Source organism: Centrocercus urophasianus, unplaced genomic scaffold (genome assembly GCF_019232065.1).
Source record: "Centrocercus urophasianus isolate 14NV4802_14NV808 unplaced genomic scaffold, USGS_Curo_1.0 seq_11, whole genome shotgun sequence".
NCBI lineage: Eukaryota > Metazoa > Chordata > Aves > Galliformes > Phasianidae > Centrocercus > Centrocercus urophasianus.
In genome coordinates this window covers 89,531,503-89,538,924 of record NW_024884253.1, presented here as the reverse complement: position 1 = coordinate 89,538,924, position 7,422 = coordinate 89,531,503, and the positions used below count along the sequence as shown (strand labels likewise).

The 7,422-nt window shown below is 43.0% G+C and overlaps 1 protein-coding gene across 2 annotated transcripts in view; it reads left to right on the top strand.

Annotated features, from left to right (window-relative positions):
• Positions 1 to 263: 263 nt before the first annotated feature.
• Positions 264 to 7,422, top strand: part of LOC122171177 (tubulin polymerization promoting protein) — a 46,907-nt gene continuing 39,748 nt past the window's right edge. The window contains exon 1 of one of the 2 annotated variants that reach the window (XM_042838591.1): positions 264 to 349. The gene's annotated coding sequence lies outside the window, so the exon portion shown is untranslated. The remainder of the gene's footprint in view (positions 350 to 7,422) is intronic. The other variant, XM_042838584.1, reaches the window with a different exon arrangement.

Below are 7,422 nucleotides of genomic sequence, written 5' to 3'. Positions count from 1 at the left end.
TCCTCCCTGCCCACCTACTGCCGAGCACCGAGTAACGAGCAGGGCGAAGAGAGACGGCACAGCGTACAACCATCCATTTAAGGCAGCAGCTGCCCCTACGTTAATTCATTACCTCACGCTCCGTGGGAGGCGGGAGCGGTCGCCAGCTGGACAGCCCGTCTGTCCTATGGGGACGAGCGGCAGAGGAGGGCGAGTAGGCGGTGCCGGGCGCTCGCCAATGCCGCTGCCGGGAGGGCAGGAGCCTGGCTGAGCCGCCGCGCCAGCTCGGGGTTGGCTGCTGATCGCGTCAGAGTCGGGGCGAGAGTCAGGTTGGGCTGGCAGGAGCTGTCGCTCCCTCGGTGAGCCGGTGGTAAGTGGACTGAGGCAGGGTCGCTTCCTAAGTCCCTCTTTTATGTTCTTTTTCCTATTTTTTTTTTTGAGCGGTCACGCTTGGCTGGTGGATCTTGTCCTCTCGCCCCGTGTCGGCGCGCTGGCTGATCATTTACATTCGGTCAGCGCAGCCCTACGGGGAGGCTTTTGGTTGTGTGCGTGTGCCGTGCCCCGGTGGGAGCGGAGCTCTCCCCGCACCGCAGCGGGTTGCGCAGCGCTGCGCTCCTTGCTGCCGTTATGTAACGGTCTCGGGGGGCTGTGACAAGACGGCGGTTGCTTCTCCTTGCAGGCGTAGCGCGTTACCATCGCTCCCTCCTCTCCCCCTCCTCCCCCCTCCTTGTGTTTTCTTCTGTTTTCCCCGCGACCCCACGCCGTGGAGGGGCGAGGAGAGGGGCTCTATGCGAAGCTGCGTTTATTCCCTTTGCCCTCCGGTTAGGATGGGGCCTCCAAGCAGGCGCATCTTCAGGGGGTTCCCGCAGCCGCACGGGAGTGGAAAAGCGCAGCAGCAGCCCGTCCGACGGAGGATGGGATTGCTGTCCGGATCCCGAGGACGCTGCGCTCACAGCTGGGTGGAAGGACAGCGCTGTCGGCTTCCCGTGGGTAGCTGGCTAGCTCAGGTCTGAGTGCACGCATCTATCTCCTGAAGGCGCCAGGAGAAAGCAGACGAGTAAATTGCTGTTCCACTGTGCTTTGGAGCCGATGTTCTATTGAAGACAGCAGTAAAACCTCATCCCCTGCAGTTGCCTTTTCTGCATTCTTGCGTAGAGCAAGTGATCCACCGCTTTTGTGGAGATCGGTAAAGGACTTGTGTTTGCTTTTTTCAAAATGCCCAAGGGGCTTTGCTGAGAACTACCTCTGTGTGGTGTCCTCCGTGAAAAACAGCATCTGGGCTAGGAGGCTGTTTACGGACTGCAGCGTAACAACCTGCAGGTATAGAGCTGAGTGTAGGATTCCAGGGTAAAAAACTGGATGCAGCAGCATAACGTGAATTAATCAGTTCTCTTCAGCCTCGGTGAAATAACTTTAAAATGGATAAAAACAACGCCAGCAAATCAGCAGTGGTTGCAAGTATGTCTTCAATCCTGGTTAGTCACATGGTTGAGTTATTCATCAGAGAAATTGGGTATCTGCTGGAAGATGCTGAACGCTTACATGAAAAGTATCTTGGAGGCTGACAGCTTTGAATCTTGCAGTAGGTGCTGCTAACAAGCAGTTTACCTATTGACATAGGCAGGTGTGTGGTGGGGAAATTCTTACGGACAGAGGCTTGCATAACTGCTTTTTTTTTTTTTTTTTTTAAAAAAAAAAGAAGAGGTCAGAATCAGCCCCTGGCCCGAAATGAAATGCAATGCAGACAAGTTTGAATTGTATGAAGCAGTAAATGGGTGCATTTTCACTCACTTTTATTGAGCCTTCACGCTATTTTCTCAGCTAGTATAATTAGCCTGCTTTTAGAGTGCTTAGAAAGCTGACAAGTGATAGCAGGATAATGGAGCATAGAGGACTGGAGACTTGTTTTTTTCTTTCCTCTTTTCAGCTAGAGCTGTGAAAATGTGGAGGAAAAAATGGGAAGATATGCTCTCTTAGTCTCAGGCTTAAATTAATGTGATTGTTTACCAGATGTATACTGTGTATACATATAGTCCTAAAATGGCAATGGCTTTTTTTAATCCTTTAGTGACGAGTCACTTTCTTTTCAAATTGTTATTTACAGATCCTTCCCTTTCACAGCCTTCCTATTCCCAAAACCTAAATAAAATGCTATATTGCATGCTTTTATCTCTTGGGTTACAGTCATATACCTGCAAGCAGTCCATTACTTACAACTGTTGGAGCGTTTGCCTGTTATTAAATCACAGTACAGTGCAGTGCTTGGGCAACGTGCCATGCAAGGATCAAATGTCAGATAAAGCTCATGTGAGAATCTCCCACAGTGTATACATTTCTCCCTTGTAAATAAATGGGAATGCTCGTCTAGTAAGTAGTTACCTAATTAAAGCAGTGCACTGGCTGTGGTTTAAAAAAAAAAAAAAAAGTTTTATTTGAATCATAGCTCCATTTACTTACTGTCAGGAGCTGTATATAAGAGGCTGTTTTTTACTTCCTATACCTTGAGATTAACTTTAAAAAAAAAAAAAAAAAAAAGCTCTCAAGAGGGAGGGAGGCAGGCAGCAGTGTTGACTGATGTTAAAGTAAATGTATTCTTAGTGTATGTAGAGATGATAAGTTGTACTTACTGCAGCTAGGAGTGCTTTACAGAATAAGCCATATGACATTTAAATTTGGTAACTTTCTCTTGATGTTAAGCTAAGATACAAATTAAAATAAGTCATAAGATATATTTCATGCCATATATATATGTGTGTATGTGTGTATATATATATGTGTGTGTGTGTATATACATATATATATATACACATATATATATAATGGAAGTCTTTTGTGTGAGAATGTGATTGTACTCATAAGCCTGTATTGCTCCAGACAGGGAAAGCTTGTTGCAAGAATGGTCTTTCTTCTGGTGTAGTTACTTCATTGCTGTTTCTACTTGTGTATTTATGCCCTTGCATAAATTAAATGAACTCTTTTCAGCAAATGACAAGCAGGGTGTTTTTTCTTTCTAGAGACAACTTCTATGCTCTGCGTAAATAAAAATAAATGCAAGTGTACAATCTTTGCCCCTAGTCCTTTTTTTGCCATACTGACATAAATGTTGGATTTCGGAAGCTTTAAAAAGTAACTAAGATCAGTTTTGCTATATACACATTTGAGTGTCTAGGACTGATAAATTCTTGTATTTCTCTGCTTCTCAGTGGGGAAGTTCTCTGTGCAATTAAGGAAAAGTCTTCTCTGTGAAGAGAATAAGTTATGTACTGTACCTGGCTTTAAATGCTTTTAGATATCCCTGCCAGTTAGTTGAAAGGAGATTCTTGCTTATAATTTGTATTGCCATTGTGTCTGGGAGCTGTGATCAGGGACGTCAACTGTTGTATGACAATAAAACTATTGAACATGAACTTGGGTCTGGCCTCCAGAATATTATGATCTAAAACATGGAACAGAATGCTCTTAGTAGTAGAAAAAAACGGAATGCAGCTGTTAGGATGCATGGGTTTATGTATTTTATCTATGTTTTTATCTACGTGTTTTATCTTACATTTTAGAGCAAGGGAAATGGTCAAACTTAACGTAAGGTTCACACAGTTGTCTCCAAGAGTCCCCTGGGATACCAGAGCATCTTTCAGACATGTGACACATGGTTTGGTTTTGAGAGGATTTTTTAATATATTTAACTTGACAACAATTACTTAAAACAAACAAAAAAAAGCCTACGTTGACCCAAATTGAAAATTTTTCTCTTTAGGCAACTTAATTTTTACCTTAAATTTAAGGTCAGGAGTTTTTCTTTAATTTTCTTTTAAAACTGAGTTTTCATTTCAGGGTCAAAGCACAATGCAGGGAAAATCATACTGCCTTTTCCCAAGTATTTCCTGTGAACTGTTCTTGTTCCTTCCTTTCGATTCCCTCACGTGCCCAAATCAACGAAAGATGTAGAGCAACAAATATACCTTCAATAGAAAAAGGCCTTCTCCATATCTTTTCTTGGATTAGTAGAAGATGTTACCTGTAGCATTTCCACTTGTTGATTGTTTCTGCCAAAGTTTTTTTTCTAGTTTAAATTAGCATAAACTGTTGAGGGTTTTTTTTTTTTTTTTTTTTTTTGGTATCTTAGACAATAAAGAGCCATTTTGTTAATAATGCAGTTTCTCTACAAGAGTAGTTGTACACCTTATTTAAGGGGTTTCTTTCCCCTGACACATTACCTTTATAGAATTTATTAACTATCTCTTATACGATGTCTCCTTCTGTTATTTTGTAGTTCTTGCACCATCTTCCATTCCCTGATCATAGCTGATGTTTTGTGGCTTTTAAGTCTGAGTACTTTCAATCCCTATAATTTTGTTCTACTTTTTTTCTGATTAAAATTTTATCCTTGTCAATACCATCAACTTGGCTTTCTTGACATTTTTTACCTATTTATTTATACAGAGCTACCCATCTTACTATTCTTTGAAGTGATCTTCCAACTGTATGTCTCTGATCTCCTTCATGGAGCAGATCTTTATGACTTGGGGTTTTTACATACATACTTTGAAAAGGTCCTGTTGAAGTTCAAATTAGTATTCTTGTTTGGATGACAGTGATGGGAAGAAATGATGGATAGTTTGTAAAGAACTATGTATATAGTATAATTTCACAGTTGTGGAGCTAGCTTATGCAAGTTAGAGGACTTGTGCTCAACTAATCTTACAGTGAAAATAGGTTCAACATGTTCTTTGGAGATATAAGTTATACAGCTGACTCCTGGGGAAGTAGCTGTTGTTTTTGAGTCTTTCTGGATTTGTGATTCCCAAGTATTTTCTTGATATGCTGTAAAAAATTATGTTGTCTAACAGTGTGAGTATCTCTTTCAGCCTTTTGAGAAGCGTCATACTTTATTCTGTGAAAACTGTTCTAGATACTATCTTGTATCCTTGCATATGTGTCCTAATTATTTCTTCATTTGAGAATGAGTGGCAGCTCAGCAGAACTAAGGATGAAGTGGGATCTTCATATGTGATACAGTTGGGTATGGAGAGTGGGGTGAGGGGGGAGGGAAATGGAGAGATGTAGTAGTTTATCTGTGCATTAATATCTGAACAATGCCAGTTTTGATGCTGCTTCCTTCGTAGATGAAGCATTATGTAAAGGATGTGGTGGTGGGATATGGTGGGTGTTTTGTTGAGCTATTTATGAATAATTTAGGGAGACAAAAAACATTTGCATAACAGTGTTGTCATGTGAAATGTGTTTTTAAAAAAGGTTCTATTGGAACTGTTACCAAGAAAATAGTTTGTGTACATGCATATAGATGCTTTATGTATCTAAGTATAAAGTGGTGTTTTATGAAGGTATTCTCTGGAATGGAGAAATGTAATACACTACAAAAGTAAACTTAATTTTTTCAGTATTTGATGATATTTTAGCAGTAATTACATAAGCAGATAGTGATGGCTTCAGAAAAGGAATGGTAACAGCTGCTTGTCTGTAGACAAAGTAATGTTTGTGCTTGACTGTGTTCTCTAAGGCTTTTCTTAATGGAGTATTTAACATCACTCTGTGTCTTGTTTTCAGCTGAGAGACAGTGTTAATAGTACATTGGTTGCTGGTGAGTGATGGGCGCCTGCCTGATGTCGGGCCAGGCCACGTGGTGGGGAAGAGCCACTGCCTTTTTGGTGCAGTGATGGGCTTGAGACAGGGCAGAACCAGGACAGCTGACCTGAATATGGCACAAAGTTCTTCCATAACATGACATCACGTGGAAGGCTATGTAGCAGTAGAGAATTCATAGAACCATAGAAGAATTAAGGTTGGAAAATATCTTCTAAGATCATCTCGTAAAACCATCAACCCAGAACCACCATGCCTACTAAACCGTGTTCCTAAGTGCCCTATCAACCCTTTTCTTGAAAACTTCCAGGGACCGGGACTCTACCACTTCCCTGGGCAGCCTGTTACAATACCTCACCAATCTTTCAGGTTGTAGAGAGCAGTAAGTTACCCCACGCAGCCTTTTCTAAACTTTATTCCCTCAGCTGCTCCTCTTTTTTTTTTTTTTTTTTTTTTTTTTTCCATGCACTCCAAGGCCTCAGTGTCTTGTAGTGAGAGGCCCAGAGCTGAACGCAGCACTTGAGGTGTGGACTCACAGTGCCAAGTACAGGGAGATGATTGCCTCCCTGGTGTTGCTGATTACACTGTTACAAGGCAGGATGCCATTGCCCCCCTTGCTCACCTGGGCACATGGCTGGCTGAAGTTCATCCAGCTGTCAGCTAGCACCCCCAGGTCCTTTGCACAGCTTTCCAGCCACTCTGCTCCAAGCTGGCAGTGATGCACGGGTGCATGAGGTTGTTGTGACTGAAGAGTAGGACTCAGCACTTGATCTTGTCAAGCTCATGCAGTTGGCCTCAGCCCACTGATGCAGCCTATCCACATCCCTCTGTAGGGCCTTCCCACCCTCACGCAGATTCCCAGCTTCCTCCCAACTTGATGTCATCTGCAAACGTACTGCGGATGGACTCAATCCCCTCAGTTCAGGTAATCTGTAAAGATATTAAGCAGAGCTGACCCCCATTCTGACTCATGGGTAACACCACTACTGTTGCTGGCTGGATTCAGCTCTATTTGCCACCACGCTCTGGGCCCAGCAGCCAGGTTTTTACTTAGCAAAGAGTACACTTGTGCAAGCTTCTCCAGGAGAATACTGTGGGAAACAGAGTCAAAGGCCTTACTGAAGTCTAGGTAGACTACATCTATAGCCTTTCCCTCATCCATCAGTCAGGTCTCTTGGTCACAGAAGGATATTGTGTTGATCATGCAGGATCTGCCTTTCATGAACCCATGCTGGCAAGGTGTAATTGCATGGTTGTCCCATACAGGCTGTGTGATTACACTGAAAATGATCTGCTCCATGACCTTCCTGGATGCCAAAGTCAGGCTGACGGACCTGCAGTTCCTCAGATCCTCCTTCAACCCTTCTTGTAGATCAGCGTCAAACTGGCAAGTCCCAGTCATCTGGGATCTCTCCAGTTGAACAGGATTGATGATAGAAGATGGAAAGAGTTTGTGCAATCACTCCTACCAGCTTCCTCAGTACTTTCAAGCAGATCCTATCTGGCCCCGTGGACTTGTGGCAGTCTGGGTGACAGTTTGCTGTTTCCTACTGAATTATGGTGGGGTTTATTCTGCTCCCCATCCATGTCTTCTAGCTTAGAGGTCTGAATACCCTGAGGATGACTGGTCTGATTACTAAAGACAGAAGCAAAGAAGGCACTGAGAACCTCAGTGTTATCGTTGGTGGTTTTATTACCCGCTGCAGCCAATAAAGGCAGGAAATTCTCCTCAGCCCTCCTCTTGCAGTTAATGTGTTTATGAAAACATTTTTTTATCTTTAAGAGTAGTGGCCAGATAAAGTTCTTGTTGGGCTTTCTTCTTTCTGATTTCCTCTCTGTATC